At 36.7% G+C, this 19,051-nt stretch overlaps 1 protein-coding gene across 1 annotated transcript in view; it reads right to left on the minus strand.

The window, feature by feature from the left end:
• The window catches only part of MYO1D (myosin ID), a 320,017-nt gene that overhangs the window by 242,917 nt on the left and 58,049 nt on the right, over positions 1 to 19,051 (minus strand). The gene's annotated exons all lie outside the window — the stretch shown is intronic.

A 19,051-nucleotide genomic window follows, 5' to 3' on the forward strand; every position in this document is an offset into this window, starting at 1 on the left:
GCTCTGAATAGAATAAAAGGCTAAGTAAGAAAGAATTCTTTCTCTCTGCTTGACTCTCTGAGCTGGGACATTAGTCCTCTCCTGCCCTTGGACTGAGACTTGGAATGGAATTTACACTTGATCTCACGCCTTCAGACTCAGACTGGAACTGTGCCATTGTCTCTCCTGGGCCTCCAGCTTGCCAACTGCAGATCTTGGACTTTCCAGCCTCTATGATATGCCTTATAGTAAATCTCTTTATATCTATATCTCTATATTTACCCGTATCTCTACGTAGAAATGGAGATTGGTTCTGTTTCTCTTGAGAATTTAGACTAATAAAGAGTTTGGTACTGAGAGTAGTTCTGGCAGAATAGAATTTTAAAAATGAGTTTTCTGAATTGGTTCTGGGGCTTATGGAATTGGCTCTCTAATCTGATTGAAGACATTAATGACTCTATGCGGTGTGATCTGGCAACAGAGATATGCAAAATATCTCCATTGTTCACTTCTAATCAACCACTTGTAAGAAGCAAGAAACTAGGTGACTGTGCATATGGTACTTCTGAACATTTCTGGAAATATAATGAGGTTAGCTGATCGCTCCTAATGTCGCTGGACAAAGCTGCGAAAGAAAAGGATGGATTCGGAGATTTGAATTCACAGATCAAGAGCTGCATAAATGACCTGAAAGCTTTTAGGCGTGCCCTGAAGGAGAGCCTTATCTCCTGGAACCACCAGGCTGGGAACTCAGACTACAACAGTGCCTCCTGATAGGATGCAATGAGAGAGACACAACAATCACTTCTGTGGTATCCTGCCAAATACACATGACCTGAATCTAATCAGGAGGAACACAAGACAACCTAAACCATTCTACAAAATAACTGGAAATGGGCACAATCAAGAAAACAAAGAAAGAATGAATAACATTGCAGATTATAGGAAATTAAAGAGACATGACGACTAAATGCAAAGCACCCTCCTGTTTGAATCCTAGACTGGTGGGAAAATTACTATGAAGGATATTATAGGACAATGACAAAATCTGAACGTGAGCTATGAATTAGATATCAGAATCGTGTCAAAATTACATTTTCTGATTTTGATAATTGTACTGTGGTTGTGTAAGAAAATGTCCTTGTTGTTAAGAAAGACACCTTGAGTTATTTAATAGTAAAGGACCACGATGTTTCCAATTTACTCTCAAATGGTTTAAAAAACAGAATTACATGCATATGTGAAAATATAAACAAAGAGAGACTGAGAACCAAACAGAGCAAAATGTAAAAACTGGTAAAGAATAAGAGGGGGTTTCCTGTAGTATTCTTGCAACTTTTCTGTAAATTTGAAATTATATCAAAATTGAAAATTGCTAGCAAAAAAATCCAACTTCCAAGCCTCTTTATATAGTGAAATAAATATTTATTAATTTATTCATTTTGATTAGGCAAGATAGACTCTTAGTAAAAGACTCAAAAGATATAAATGAATAGATAGTGAAAAGTGCTTCTTTCACTCTTTCACATAGCTTCGCTCCTCAGAGGCAACCGCTGTGCTGGTTTCCTGTGAATTCTTCTAGAAATAGTTTATGCATACACAAACATATGGATACACATAGTTTTTAACATGAATGGCAATTTTTTTCTCTAATTAAAACATTTATCGTGGCAAAATTCTCATGGAAGTAGATAGAGAAAAGCCTAATTTTTTACACCTACATAGTATTCCATTTCATGGGTGAATATACAATAATATATTTAATCAGTCATTATTGGACATTTATGTTGTTACCAATCTTTTATTACTATGAAAAATACAAGTATAAATACATGGTATACATTTCTTTGTGCATATATGTATGTAAACCTATAGAATATACTTCTAGAATTGAAATTTCTGGTTCAAAGAATATGTGCAATTTAAATTTATTAAATATTACCAAATTATTCTCCAAAGAGATTGTACCAATTTATACTTTCACCTACAATGTATGAGAGTTTCTGTTTTCTGGGTGTGGATTTTTTAACTGATACTAACTCATTTAGAAAGGACAGCCTATATTGCAGAGTTTTATTTTCAAAGTACACAAAACTTTGATCCCTTTCTTCACTGATGCACCCTAGCTTTTGCAATGTTCATTAGGTTACTGCCAACTTTCAATAAGGTTCAGTGTACTCTCCCAGTTCTTAGACGAGAATCTTTCCCAAAAGTGAAAGCATCTTGTTTCTGCTTCTTTTGGCAAAATCACGGTCTTGATGTGATGGAGTCAATTAGTTTTATCTCCTTTGTTAGACTGTGCATTCCTGAGATGGGTAGGGACCATGTGTTGGAAAGATTATGAGCTTCGGAGTCACACAGCCCTGGAGCCGTCACACAGCCCTGGAGCCGTGGGTTTGAATCCTGGCTCTGCTAGTTACTGATTGTGCACATGCATAAACATCTGAGTAACTAGTAAGTGCCCATGTGCCAGGCACCATACCAAGAGCTTGAGAAGAATAAGACATGGTATTATTTTGTATTCAAAAGTTTACATAAACAGACAATGCCATGAATTTGACGGCAGATTAATTAAGCACAATGATAGAGGATTTAAAATTACGTATTTTTTATTTATCATTCCCCTCTTGTTCTCATTTTCCCGTCTGTCTCTCTCTCTCTCTTTCACACGCGCACACACACACACACACACACATACTCACTCACAGAAAAGATTTAAGGCAATAACAAAGACACAAAGAATGCCATGGAAGTTTAGAGAAGGCTACCTAATCTAGCTTTAGGAGTGGGAGGGTTCAAAGGAGACTTCCTAAAAATTATGTTGCTTGACATTTGAATTATTTATGTGACTATACCATCTCCACATAGACAGTTATAGGAATTTCTTGGTATACACTGTATTGAGATGATTTGGAATGGGTGCTTTATTTTGACCTTTTATTAACATATTGGAGACTAGAATTCACAACCTGGAAGAGGACACTTGAGAAGCACCACCACAGCCCACCAATGTAAGATATAGGGATTCTCAGGCCCACCGACAGTAGAGGAAAGGGTGTATTGATTACACAAGTGGGCTCTGGAATTTGACTGCAGATTAGCACTAACTAGCTCTATGATCATGTGTACCCTATCTAACCTCTCTGTGCCTCACTTTCCTCATTTGAAAAGTGGGATGACAGTAACACCTCCCTCGCAGGATTGTTGTAAGAAATGAGACACTCCACATGAAGTGCTCAGCACACCACTGGTGCATGGTAACAGCACAATAACACTATGTCCTATTTTTATTATGAGCAGTGACTGTAAGTCATCAGAATGGCAGGAAACATCTTTCTCCCACTCAGGTCTCATTGTCCAGTGTGCAGCCTTTGTGCTATGTTTCTGTTGAACATCCCAGCAAGGGTTCCTGTTGTTAGCATGGTGAATGGTGATCCGGCTTGGCTGCATGTCTGGAAAGCATGGGGCCCTCTAAAGCCAAAACCCTCAATGAAAATGTTTAGGCTTTCCACAGGACACAGAAAATTAATTAGGGCCCCTGGTGGTGGTTTTACTGACTTCCGGAGTTCATCTCTTGGTTTTCTCCTCCTACTGCAGCATCTCTTCATGTGAACAGCATAAAAGGTAGTTAACCAGAAAACGTGATCAGGAGATGCCAGATTGAGTTATTTTACCTTTTATCTTTCTTTCTTTCTTTCTTTTTTTTTTTTTGCATTGGAAAAAAAATTTGTTTTTTACATATACATTTTTTAGGTAATGCTTGTTTTTTCAAAACACATTTCCAGTATATATTAAGGCATGCCATGTGGAAAAATATTAACTCTAAATGTCATTGATGTCTTTAATTCTATTTGTATTCATTTGTCCATTCAATCAATCATTACTGGCACCCATGTTCCAAGCATCTGGGGGGAGCCACAGGCAGAGGACAAAACAGTAGACCCATCTCCACCCTCACTTGGGGTAGTGATAAGGACAAGCACTAAATGGGGGCTCTGGGAAGAGCCAATAGAATGTGCACTGTACTGGTGGAGGGAACGAACAAGTGTCTGAAGAGCCCAAAGCAGGGCACATGATTGTACCACAGCAGAGAGCAAGGGGTCAGAATATGCAAGGCCTCACAGGCATCTTAGAGGTTTCAAGACTTTATCTCAAGGGCAAAGTTTTAAGTATTGATCACATTTGCTTTGTTTTGAAAGCTCCCTTTGGTTGCCTGCTGATGGACCAATTAGGAAGCTACCGTTAATGGTCCCAGGAAAGGATGACTGGGCTTTGGTTGGGATGGAGCAGTCTAGAGACAAAGAAGCAGATAGGCTTTAAGAGTAGAGGCAGAGGCTGGGGACAGTGGCTCACACCTGTAATCCCAGCACTTTGGGAGGCCAAGGCTGGAAGATCGCTTGAAGCCAGGAGTTTGAGACCAGCCTGGGCAACACAATGAGACCCTGTCTCTACAAAAATTTTTAAAATGAGCTGGGTATGGTAGCAGGCCTGTAGTCCTAGCTACTAGGGAGGCTGAGGCAGGAGGATCACTTCAGCCCAGGAGTGTGAGGCTGCAGTGAGTTATAATCACACCATTGCACTCCAGCCTGGGCAAGAGAGTGTGAATCTGTCTCTTAAAAAAAAAAAAAAAAGTACAGGTAGAAACGACTGGACAGGATAACTCACTAGATGTGAGAGGTGAGAAAGAAGCAGGAGTGTCAAGGTATTTCACATAAGCAACTAATAGACTGTGATGCTCCATTAATGAGGACAGGGACAGCAGAGGAAGAACAAAATTGTAGGAGGTGACTGTGATTCAGACAGGCTATGTTGAGACACCTGAGGGATATCGGAGTGAAGATGTTTCTCACTCTTCCTTCACTCATAATTGAATGAAACCTGATCCACTGGATACAAAGTAAACAACACAGAGGATGGCAAACACAGAGCAACAGGAGCAGAGAGGGCAACCAGAAATCCTTACCTAGCACAGGTGGGCAAACACTGCAAGGAGACCATGTGCTCCCCGTCAAAATGCAGAAAAATATGTCAAATACATTGGCCATATATGGGTTCAATTTAAAATTTTTTTTTACTAACTGAATTAATCATATCAACTTACTCCACAATTCTACCTTCCTGGTATAAGAAAACAAACAAACACATCACCGTCCCTTCTTAAAAGGCTAACTACTGGTGTCCCAGGCAATTTGGTTAAAAAAAAAAATACAATAAAGACACTCTACATTTTACAATGTCAGCATATGAATAAATCACAGTGACATTATTTAGCTACGAAATGCTGGGTGTTCAATAATGACAGAAATGAAGATCTAGCCCAAAACACAATGAAACTTTCCTATTAATGTGATGCTATATTTTCTCTTTCAATCAACAATAAATATAATTTCTCCAACATGGGGCTCAACATTTATGTGGTTACTCCTTTTTGTCCATTCCATTTAAAAGTGATTTCCCATTATAGTAGCCATTTGGCTACTTGGCATGCCTGGGGAAGTAGTTAACTGTGCTTTGTCTTGAACTGGGAGTTAACTTATTTATAAGTCAACACTGTTCAGGAAAATGAAGGGTGTTTAAGGAATGCACAATTATATGAATTGATAACAATTATGCATTTAAAATATTATAAGCCACCTAAAATACAGTACTGAACATGCTTTTTTAAAAAAATAAATTCCACAGACGTCTGAGGACTTTGAACAAAGAAGATAAACTTAGGATTCTTAGCCCTTCCCACCCTGAAATTTATACTGGTAGGAACCCTCTCTGTTTTACACTGTACTCAGGTATTCCACTCCATGGGGAGTCTCTGGATGACAGGAAACCTAACCAGTATACCCTATCACTTTTTAATAACTATGCCTAATTTAGTAAATGACAGAAAACCTAAGGAGTATACCACATCACTTTTTAAGAACTGTAATTCCCTATTTCAATATTCATAACACATGGAGGCTGTGTGAAGAAAGGTTTTCCTAGGTGTTATTGAAAATCTTCAGGCAGCCAGACAGGTAGCTTTTGGGTACTGGCTAGGTTGTACAGTAGTCCCCCTCATCCATAGTTTCACTTTTCATGGTTTCAATTATCCATGGACAACCAGGTCCAAAAATATTAAAATATTTTGAGAGAAAGGGAAAAATAGACCATATGCACATAACTTGTGTTATAATAGATTGTTATAATTGTTCTATTTTATTATTGCTGTTAATCTCTTACTGTGTCTAATTTATAAATTAAACTTTATCATAGGTATATATGCATAGGACAAAACATAGTATATATAGGGTTTGGTGCTATCCCTTGTTTCAGGAATCCAAGTGGAGTCTTGAAACTTATCCCCCAGGGATCAGAGGCAACTACTGTAGCTGTGGCAAGAGACCCTGAAGGTAAATAAATGGTTAAAGTCAAACAAGTGAATCATTTTCACTTTAGTGTACTGTGACAACACCTCTTTTAAGTTCAGTAAACAAATTCACATTAAACTCACTTTTGTTTATTTATTTATTTTATTTTATTTCAGCTTATTATGGGGGTACAAAAGTTCAGGTTATGTATATTGCCGGTGCCCCTGAGTCAGAGCTTCAAGCATGTCCATACTCTTGCCTAGAATTTTTCATGTATGTGGCTAATCATCAATTTACTAGATACTAATAGGAAATCTTCCCAAACTCTCTTTTGTTGACATCATGTGCCCAGTTACAGGTAAGAAAGAAATTATGACACATTTAAGCCAATCATTTAACCATCATCTCTGCTGGGAGAAACCTGAATTACAAAGCAAAGTTTTCATTGGCCTCGGAAGAGAATCTATTTCTACTACAGAAAGAATTTTATGAGTAGGAAAACTGGAAAGTTTCCCAGATGCTCCTAAGTTACTTGTTTGGCTATTGTTTTTGTTGGGGTGAAATAATAGCCACCATAGAACTGAGCAGAGGATTTTAAAACCAGCCAAAATATTTATTGATTGAATGAATGAATGAAGTGTCAGAGACCCTGTCTGCTGGCTCTCCTTGGCTTCCCCTTGGCAGAAGTCTATAATCTCCGTAAGGCCACATCTCCTTATGTAAAGCTTTTAAGACTTCTTATATTTTGCATTATCCTTATACTTTTTATAATATTTGGCATTTTCTTTTAGCTGGAATTTATCTTTTCTTTAAAAAAAAAAAAATGTTCCTTGTGTCTAAGATAGAGTGAGGGGTTACCTTCCTTTTTCCTTCAACAGTGTAGGACTTCTGTCATGTGGGTGGCCTCACTTTTGGATTGAGGACAGCAGCCTCACAGGATCAAGGGAGGTTAAACTGGCACACTCACTATTTCAATGTCAGGAATGTCCGGAAACATATGGAACTTTCATGGTGCTAATCTGGTAATATTGTAACTCTTCTGATGCCAATAGGTCCTAAAGGGAAGTTGAGAATGTCAGACGGCATCCCCAAGGGAAATATCAAAAGCTGTTCACTGGGGCCCCTTAGTGATGGCTGTTCATTTTGGGAATGAGTTATTATGGTAAGAAAAAGGAAGCTGAATTTGGAGGGGTTTAAAGAAGATATAAAAGATGAAAGACATCAACTATTACCTGCAAACTCTACAAAGAGTTTTCCATCTTTAAATGAAGCTTCAGATATAGGATTTTACAGCTTATTCCTATATTGTCATCAAGCTTCCTAAGACACTGTGAGTCAGATTTATTTTTATTTTTACTTATTCCTAGTACACTGTCATGGGGCCCAAGGAAATTTTTACTAAGGGAGGGAGAACCTGGAACCATTAAGAGATTCATTATTAAAAAAAAAACCTCAAAGTATTAAGCAGGCACATATTCATATTATAAAAATCAATATATTCCAAAGACAAACACGATTTGGATAGTCTACTACTCTGCTTTATCCAGTCAGCCCTTTCCCACTTGTGAAAATAACCAAGTGTTGTCTATACTCACGAATACCAGACATCAGGAAGTGAACTAAGAGAATAAGAATGTAGTGGCAAAGAAAAGAGTCAAAAACTAAAAACAGACAAAATACATCAGGAAATGGAAAAAACAAATAATTTTTCCCTACTTTTTTCTTAGCTCCTCTAGCAGAAATTAATTTTTTTTATTGCTAGATCAAATTTAGAAAGGAATTTATTTAGGTGGACTGGTTGCCAATTTAAGACAAGTATTATAATATTTATTTTTTTGTTTAGGTGTCACCCTAACCATGAGTGCACTCTGAGCTTCATAGGCCATAAGAAAAGCTCTAGCTGTCCTCAAAAGGTATCTGTCCTCAATTTCTTCAATAAATTGAGTGTTGGGAAAAGTAGATATCCACATACAGAAGAATGAAAATGGACCCTATCTTATCCCTTATACAAGAATCAACTCAAAATGGATTAAAGACTTAAACATAATATTTGAACTTATAAAACTACTAGAAGAAAATACAGGGAAAAACTCCATGACATTGGTCTGGGCAATGATTTTTTTGATGTAAGCCCAAAAGCACAGGCAACAAAAGCAAAAATAGACAAACAGGATTGCATCAAACTAAAAAGCTTCTGCACAGCAAAGAAAACAATTATTATAGAGTGAAGAGACAACCCATAGACTGAGAGAACATATATGTAAACCATACACTTGATAAAGTGGCTAACATCCAAAATATACAAGGAACTTAAAATGGCCAACACATAAAAATGTTCAACATCTCTAATCATAGGAGAAAGGCAAATTAAAACCACATATCACCTCACGCCTCTTAGATTGGCTATTATCAAAAAGATGAAAGATAACAAGTGTTAGGATATGGAGAAAAGGGAACCCTTACACACTATTGGTGGTATTATAAATTAGTACAGCCATTTTGGAAAATGGTATGGAGGTTCTTCAAAAAACTAAAAATAGAATTACCACATGATCCAGCAATCCCACTACTAGGTATATACCCAAAGCATTAAAACCAGTATTTCAAAGATACGCCTGCACTCATGTTCATTGCACCATTATGCATAATAGCCAAGGTATGGAAACAACCTAAGTGTCCATCAACAGATGAATGGATTTTCAAAATGTGATATGTATACAACAGAATACTATTCAGCCTCTAAAAAATAAGAAATTCTTTCATTTACAACAACATAGATGAACCTTGAGGATATTGTATTAAGTGAAATAAGCCATGCAGAGAGAGACAAATACCACATGACCTCATTTATATGTGGAATCTAAAAAAGTTGACCTCATAGAAGTAGAGAATAAATGGTGGTTACCAGAAGTGGGCAAAGGGTTGAGGGGGCAGAAGGTTGGGGGGGGGTTGGATAGGAAATTGGGAGATGTTGGTCAAAGGGTACAAAGTTTTGGTTAGGTAGGAGGAAAAAGTCATAGCACGATAACTATAGTTAATAATAATGTATTGTATATTTTAAAATAGCTGAGAGGATTTTAAATGTTCTCACCACAAAGAAATGATAGATATTTGAGGTTATGGATATGTTAATTAGCCTGATTTGATCATCCCACAATGTATACATGTACCGAAACATCACATTATACCCCATAAATAATATAATTATTGTCAATTAAAACAATAAAACTTTAAAAAAAGAAAGTAGCTGTCCTCTAGTTCAACCTTGTTCATTTAATCAGATAATTAATCTCTAAATGTCTCTTAATATGACATTTCAAAAAAGTAAAAGAAAAGCTAAGCTTACTTATAAACAGCATTATTTCCAAACCTTTACTTAAAAAAGTTCCATCATCTTCTGTGAATAAGAATTTAAACTAAATGATGTGATTGAATAACTAAAAATATTAATATTCTTATTTTAAAATTTCAGGAAATATTTTGTCTTGAGTTTTTGCTTATAATTCATCGAAGTTTAAAAAGTCAAGGTTTTGGCCAGCATGGTCAGTATATTTGACAGAGCCAGGGCTGAGGATTCAGCTGGCTCCCTGTGTGTGTGGTGGGGCCAGGGGAAGGATTCCACTGGTGTGGCTGGGTTGTCCAGCAGGGTAGGAGTCTAGGAGATGCCCTGCAGGGTGGGGAAATTAGTTACATACAGGAGCATTGAAAAAATGAGTGAATATATTAAGGATAATCAGAGTCAGGTTTATCCCTATTTCAGAAGGAAACTACAAATATGAAAGAGAAAAGGCTGAAATAAATCCCATGGTGTTTAAAAAAAACAACAACCCATGGTGTTGGATTGAAATGGGAGATATCAATATGATATCTATCAATAAACAGACAAATAGAAATAGACATATGTATACATATATATGTGTGTATACATTCCCTAGCCTCCTTCCTAGTTCTGTTGAGAAATCCTAAGGGCAATAATACACCAGTAGCAACCACCATACACACACCCAGATCTTGATTTCTAAATGCCACACTATAATAAAAGGAACCAAGGCCTTTTGGAGAAATGGCTGATTCCTTCACTGGGTCAGGAAAAGCACAGATAGATGTGCCTGGAATATCTTAATGAGCCAGAAAGTAAGGAAGCTCTCAAAGAATGACAGGAACGTGTCAAAGGATAATGCCGCCAGCTGAAACGGGCCTTCCCTATTCAAATCTTGGATAAATAATTTAGTTTATTGAGGAACATAAGAAGAATGAATTGCATTGTTGACTATCTTTGTTCTCTGTTGTGGCTGTGTGGTCTACAGGTTTTATACTGACCAGCCTTCTAGGAGACGTACACCATTGATTACAAGGGAGACCAGACAATGGCAATGAATTGGCACAAATTCTTCACCACAAATGAACAAACAGCTCAAATCTATGCTCTGCGGACAGTATGGATCACTTGTTTAAAATACCTAATATGTGGATCCCTACACATCAGCACATATGTATATATTTTGCTAATAAGGTCCCTCTTTGGATACAGAGAAGCAACACATGTATCTATTAGGGTACTAACAATTGGATACAGAGACAGTTTCAGTTGTTGATGCATACAAAAATATTTTTTTGTTTTATTCTTAATATCAGCTAGAGAAAAATATTTTCTTCTGGGAAACAACTTGTAAAACATGGTATCAATTAAGTTGGCCTTAAATTTTCCCTTTCCTCAAAATCTGACTAATCTGACAAAGATTAATCACTTAGGGAAGAAAAATCTTTCTCACTGTTAAAAATCTGTAGTTGAGAGTTAGCTTTGACTTTTAAAAATAATTTTCATATTGAAATAATTTCAAACTTAAAAGTTATAAAAAGAGTACTATAAAACTCCCAAATATCCTTCACTCAGATGATTCCCAAATTGTTAACATGTTTTCATACTTGTCTTATGCTCACATAGATGTGCATGTGTGTACATATACACATACACACCAGTGTGTATATATAACAAAGGTATACATATACATCTATTTCATTTATATATACAGATTATAATAATCTATTTCTGAGACCAACTCATTTCAACCACAGAATTATATATCATTTTGTTCTTCAAATGATGCATAATTCAAGTTAGGAAAGGTATCTGGTGGTTCTGGAAAAGCTGAAGGTTTTATTTTGTTCGTGATTTTAGATTTGCTGGGTAAATCACATTGTTACACACTAGTCCAGTAATCAAACTAAGACAAGCAAGACTGATAAGTGACACAGATAGGAAGCCAAACACGGCATGATGGGGATTGTGACAGCACATGCCCTGTATAAAGAGAGTAGCTGCTATTCCAAAATATGGCCTGAGTTGTGCCAGACTAATTTTTCAAGAGAAGCTGTAAATATGGATTTTAAAGGGATGTTATCCTATTTTAAAATGAGACTTTTAAAATAACGAAACTGGTTTAGAGAAAAAAATCATCTATAGCTTGTATACAACCCACCACGCTACCAGCTGACAGGTGTAAGAATACTTCCCATTTAATTTCTGGTCATGACTAATCAGAAAGTCCTAACACCATAAATAGGTAATACGCTGTGCAAAACAATAAAAAAAAAAAATGACCCTAACCCCAAGGATCCTGCAGTCAATTCTCTTGCAAAGGAAGTGATTCAATATAAACTACACTCTGCTGGCAAGGATTGATTCCATATTACAAAACAACATCTGCAAAACAGAGCTTTTAAAGGAACCTTACAGAGATTCCCACTTATGGAGAATTCAGTTCAAAACAGTAATTACCAGGAAATTTGCAATGATTCTAAAGAACAAAGACTTTTGTTTTTAAATTTTTTAATTTATTTTTTTTTGAAAAAGAACACGAGCAAGGAAGTTCCCTTTGCAATCACAGGCTGATCTTAAGATTTATGTAGTAATATCAGTATTTATATACAGCCATTCCTTGGTATCCACTGCGTGGGGTATTGGTTCTAGGACATCTCAAGGATACCAAAATTCTTGGAGGTTCAAGTTCCTGATATAAAATGGCATATAATCCATATACATACTCTTATATACTTTAAATCATCTCTGGATTACTTATAATACCTAATACAATGCAAATGCCATGTAAGTAGCTGTTATACTATATTGTTTAGGGAGTGATAACCAAAAATGTCTGTACACATTCAGTACAGATACAATTATTTTTTCAAGTATTTTCTATTTATGGTTGCGCAAATCCACAGATGTGGAACCCACAGATAGGGAGGGCCCATTACATTACCAACTAGTATGACTAATATTTAAGTTTCCATTAAAGTTCACAGAAATTACCAGTAAAATTGATCTATTTTCTATTTTGAAACATCTTATCATCCTTTAAGAAATATTTCCAGTCCCACTATCTCTGTAAGACTTTTCTTTGCACCTCTAGCTGGAAGTGATCTGTCTCCCTCCACTGGACTTTTGGGATAACTACTGTCGCTAAAACTTATATGCCAATTAATTGGATGCTGTATGGGGGTATCTCTTCTATTACCCTTTTAAGCTATTAAACATTTTATTGCTACCTAGTATTTTAAGTGTTTCTACATTTATTCATGTTCTCCATAGTTCCTAGAACAATGTTACTCCAAGGGTTCCAGTCTACAAATTGTCTGTTGCTTGGTCTGTGATAAGTCAGGAAATAGTGTTTAGAAACTTTTATGGCAATTTGACATTATAGTGACAGCCAACGGGAAGATCAGTGGACTCATTTTTTTCAACAAAGTAGAAACCAGTTTGGATGCTGTCAAACTCGCATGGTGAGGTTACATGGTGAGGTCAGGTGTGACACAGGCTGGATATTAGTCATACACAGTAGGACTATGATCCAAAGTGTCACAGTTAAGGATAGTATATCAACTCTAACTCAAAAGTACAAAAAAGCAGGGAAAATGTAGCATTTATTTTTCTTACTTGTTATATTTATAATCACATTAATTTTTAATAAAGCTTGTTTTCTATATGTTTATTTATTTTTATTTTAAAAGATTTAGGGGGTATAAGTATTTTTTGTTACATGGATGAACTGTATACTGGTGCAATCAGGAGTTTTAGTGTACTTGTTACTTGAATAGTGTACATTGTACCTGACAGGTAGTTTTTGATCCCCCAACCTCCTACACTCTCCCCCCATCTCAGTTTCCACTGTCCATTATTCCACTTTGTGTGACCATATATACCTATTGTTTAGCTCCCACTTATAAGTGAGAATATACTGTATTTGTTTTTCTGTTCCTGAGATAACTTCACTTAGGATAATGGTCTCCAGTTCCATCTAAGTTGCTGCAAAAGATGTTATTTCATTCTTTTTTATGGCTGAGTAGTACTCCATGGTACACATATGCCACATTTTCTTTATCCACTCCTTAGCTGATGGGCACTGAGGATGATTCTGTATCTTTGCAATTGTGAATTGTGCTACAATAAACATTTGGGTGCAGTTATCTTTTTGATATAATGACTTCTTTCCCTGTGGGTAGATACCCAGTAGTGGGATTGCTGGATAAAATGGTAAGTCCACTTTTAGTTCTTTGAGGAATCTCTGTACTGTTCTTGTCACAACTCAAGGAACTGGAAAAAGAAAAACCAAAGCAAAACAAAACAAAAAAACCAAACCCAAAGTTTGCAGAAGGAAAGAAATAAGATCGGAGCAGAACTAAACAAAAAGGAAACCAAACAAAAATGATACAAAGGATCAATAAAAAAAAGTCAGTTCTTTGAAAAGACAAATTGATAGACTACAAGCTAGATTAACCATGAATACAAGAGAAAGGATGCAAATAAGCCCAATCAGAAATGAAAAAGGATACAGTACAACTGATACACCAGAAATACAAAATATCATCTGAGACTACTATGAAAACCTCTTCACACACAAACTAGAAAATCTAGAGGAAATGGATACATTTTTGGAAATACACAACCTTCCATGTGTGAATCAGAAACAAACAGAAATCCCGAACAGACCAAGAACTAGTAGCAAAATTGAAACCGTAATAAAAATTCTCCCAACAACATCAACCTAAAAGCCCAGGACCAGATGGATTCACAGATGAATTCTACCAGACCTACAAAGAAGAACTGGCACCTATCTTACTGAAACTGTTCCATAACATCGAGGAGGGAATCCTCCCTAACTCATTCTATGAAGCCAGTGTCACCCTGATACCAGAGCCAGAAAAAGACACAACAAAAGAAGAAAATACAGACCAATATCCCTCATGAACATAGATGCAAAAATCTTCAACAAAATAAAGCCCATTTTTAAATTTGTAGTTTAGCATTATTAGCTAAACTAGCTGCTATAGTCTGAATGTGTCCCCCCCAAATTCATGTGTTGAAACATAATTTGCATTGTATTAAGAGGTAGGGCCTTTGGGAGGTGATTATTATGAGGGTTCCACCTCCATGAAAGGAACTCGTGCCTTTATAAAAGAGGCCTGAGGGAGCTTGTTCGCTCCTTCTGCCATGTGAGGATGCAGCAAGAAGGCGCCAGCTATGAACAGACCTCATCAGACACCAAATCTGCTGATGCCTTGATCTTGGATCACAGCCTTCAGAACCGTGAGCAATAAATTTCTGTTGTTTATAAATTACCCAGCCTAAGGTATTTTGTTATAGCAACCCAAACACACATATTAGGGGGAAAAATGCTTATTTATTTTCAATTCTAATTTCATGTCTAATTCTTTGCAAAACAAACTTCATAGACTCTTTTGTCCCCAAAAGATATATCTTTTCTGAATGTACAGTCCTACTAAACCAAATTATGATGATGGAAGCAGGTCCAGAGAAGTAAAGACTAGAAAAGTTTGTACTAGCTTTTTACTAGAGGTATGATTTCCTCATATAATGCGTCTGGTTTTGGAGCCAAAACTGGTGGTGAAAGTGTGTTATTTTCAGAGATGACTAGCTAAAGAAACAATAAAACCATCAAAATTAGACAGTATTTATACATAAAAGATATATAAACCACTTTAAAACCAAAATACTTCTTTGGGGAAAAAAAGTACTAACTTAAAAAGCTGACATTTACAAGATAGCTCGCTTGGGTTGAGCTGGTCCAAAGAAGCATTGGTCTTAGACCTGATTTCTGGAAGAGGCTTTTCAAAGGCTATATGCTCCTTCCTAGGGATTCAGAAACTTTCCCTGATAGACACCGGAGCTCAAACCATATCTTTAGGGCCTTTTACCATCTTTATTTTCAGGCCACACACAACTTCAGGCATTTAATTGCCCCCAGGGGTTTGATGAGAGATTGAAGTTCATGATTATAAAAGTAACCTTATGCCACCATACCTAAGGTGTTATGCTGTTTGTTTTATTCAATTAGAGGTTTAAATGTATTTTTAAAATGTGTATTTAATATATATCCCACTTGTAAATCAGATGTCTGGCTTTGTAGAAAGAGTACATTAACCTGTAAAAGTAAACCTTCATAATTTGAATGCCTAAAGAGATTAATATGCTTTAAAAATATTTCTTTTAGGAATAAGGATTATGTCATCTGTTACTGTATTTTTATAGCTCAAAGGGTGTTTGGCTTTCCACGGTAATGCTAGTCAGTTCCTTGCTTGTTCACTATGAATGAATTGCTTATTTCTTTGCCTGCCCTTTAATTCCAGCATATTCAGGAAAGGAGTGGTGCAGAGTAAATGGTGAATGGCATTTCCTATTTTACAAAACTGGCAACACATAGGCTTAACTAAATAACATAAGGATGTACAAATGTAGATGAATTTTGCAATTCTGCTCTTTCTATATATACACACATAAATAGTAAAGCTATGAATTGATTTCATTTAAGGTAAACTAACAGTTGCACAATTCAGATTTCTCAAAATTGAATTTATTTTCATGGAGGATTTCAGAGAGTCAATTTAGCCCAAATTCAAAAAAACCACAAAAATGAATATATAATAATATTACTGTTTTAATATATATTAATAGAAGGTAAAGACTACACTATAGCATTTAAAGCAGTTTAAACATTTTATTATTAGGGGGAAAATAGAAAAAATAATGGTAAAAATATTTAAAAAGGGTACCCTTAGTCCTATTCTCTACAAGTTTCTACTGTTATATATTTGTCCAGAAGACCTTATATGCCTACACTGTGTGTGTGGATATTTATTTTAAGATAAAATGATATATAATATATAACATATACATTATATATCATATGTATGATATGTATCATATAATCTGATATCTTTTTCAATTATTATACCTTAATACTACAGCAAAGACAGCCTTGTACCCCTAACATTCCATCTGTCCTCCCACATTCCCACCTCTTCTCACAGTTAGGCAGGGCTATGTTATTAGCTCTGGCCAACAGGCTATGGGATACATACAATTCTGGGCCAAAGCAAAGCCACTGCACATGCCTTGGCGATGGAGGAAGCTCTGTGTTTGAGACAGCAGAGCCACAAGATTGACGCAGCTTGAGTGCCCAGTGACTACCTGAAGAGTCTCCTGGATCCACAGAAGATTTTATGTGAGTGAGAAGTAAACCTTTGTTACCTTAAGCCACTGAGACATGGGGGAAGTTAGTAACTGCAGCATAACCTACCCCCCATCCTAATCTGCAATCCTTTCATATTATCATTTTTGCACACCTCATTTTTCTAAATAACGGTACGGATGTTAATGATTGACGACATACTTTTAGACTGTTCCTAGTTTTGTTGTTGCTATTGTTGCTATAAACAATGTTATCATTAACATCATTTTACCTGCAATTTTGTTAACACATACACAAATATTTCTGTGGGGTAAATTCCTTGAACTAGAATTGATGGGTCATAGAACAGTAAATTTGAAAAGAAAATTTAAATAAGTAATATACTGATAATCAAAATTCAAAAGGTTTAAAGGAAGGCAGTAAAAAACTCTCCCTCACACCTTATCACACAACTTCCAGTGCTTTTACTCTGACAACAACCAATGCTATCAATTTCTAATGTATCCTGAGAGCTATCAATAGAATATTTATGGCCCTCCAAATTTCACACATTGAAATGTAACTCCCAATGTGATGGCATTTGGAGGTGGAACCTTTGGGAGGTGACCAGGTCATTAGAGTGGAGCCCTCATGAATGGGATTAGTGTCCTTATAAGAAGAGGCCAGAGTGCTAGCTTACTCTGTTTTCACCATTTAAGGATACAATGAGAGGGTGGAAGTCTACAACCCAGAAGAGGTCCCTTACCAGAATCCTATCATGCTGGCACCCTGGTCATGGACTTCCCAGCCTCCAGAACTGTGAGAAATATGCTTCTGTTGTTTATAAGCTGCCCAGTTTATGGTGTTTTGTTATAGCAGCCTGAACAGACTAAGACACTGAGAGATTTGTGCGTGTGTGTGTGTGTGTGTGTATAAAATTTTATACCTGTATGTACAACCATATGTATATGTATATGCATATATAAAAACACACATGCACATATGTATATTTTGGGCAGATTTTGAGAAATATTTCTAAGTTGCATCTCAAAGAAAGTGCCTATTTCTCCACACTCTCTTAGGGCTGTTTTTAAAATAAGAGGTACTCATGCTATGTTTCTGTGTTGAGCACTAACAGCAACTGCTAATATTTGGGCGGGCCTTTCACATTACCTTACTAGAAGAGGTCCAACTATAATTGTCAGGTAAACTAATAATCTATATGATATCTGCAATACGAATTCACAATGAGCAAGCTGCCCTAAAGACAGCCCCAAACTAGTTAATGCCTTCTGTATACCTAAAGGCAGTGGGAATGGGCTAAGTAAAGGATGAGCAGTGGTGTACAGGTGACCCTGAGAGGTATGAGCAGGAAGCAGCCAGGAAGGTGACATGACTGGAAGTTATATGCAAACACTGAGAAGTGTGGAAGGATGAAAATGGTGGGTGGCCAGAGTCAGGAACCCATGTGACAATGTGCTGACTATGAAGGGCGGGAAGCTGCAGAGGAGTGTCCAGACAGCAGACGGGGAGGCTAGGGAAGGAAGGAAGGGCTCCCGAGCAGCTGGTGAGAGAAACAGAAGGGCGGATACAAAGACTTCTAAGGGTGACCCTGAAGTTTAGAGTTCACAGACTCAGGAAAGGAACACCATGCCTGGGTGTTCCACATCAGAATGTCCTGGGTGATTCCCAGGTAATTTAGGTCTAAATAGGAAGTGACTGAAAATTCCTGATCTCTATTTTTCATGTTTATAATTTTGGGGAACTATAAGGTAAGTCTGTAACTTTTAATATGCCTTTAAATAACTCTGTCCACTTATCACAATCTCCTGGGCTTGGGGTGGGCATATTTTGGTTTGGCAGCTGTTTTAGTTTTTGTAAGTTAATAATTTTTATGGGCCTTTTCTAAAGTAGATCAATTAAATTATTTGGCTTTTAAATTCTGAATTAATTTTAATGGGTTTTGGTCACTTGACTCACAGCATTACACTGAAACCTTGGCAGACAGATAGCTATTGAAGCAATGGCCTCGCCAAAAGTGAGTGCATTCCTCAAGGAGAGAGGGAGAAGGCTATCAGCCTGAGAGAGGCAATAAGGGGCGAGGAAGGCCCAAAAGAGACTAGGAAATATCACAAAGAATGAAGGAAAGAAGAAGGAGCAGAGCTTTTTCCCTCCAAAAGGCAACATGAAATCTACATTTCCAGTTCAGACATTTCTTCCAACTGCCTATAGAATATTTCCACTAGGATGTCTCACTAG

This window comes from Lemur catta, chromosome 15 (assembly GCF_020740605.2).
Source record: "Lemur catta isolate mLemCat1 chromosome 15, mLemCat1.pri, whole genome shotgun sequence".
NCBI lineage: Eukaryota > Metazoa > Chordata > Mammalia > Primates > Lemuridae > Lemur > Lemur catta.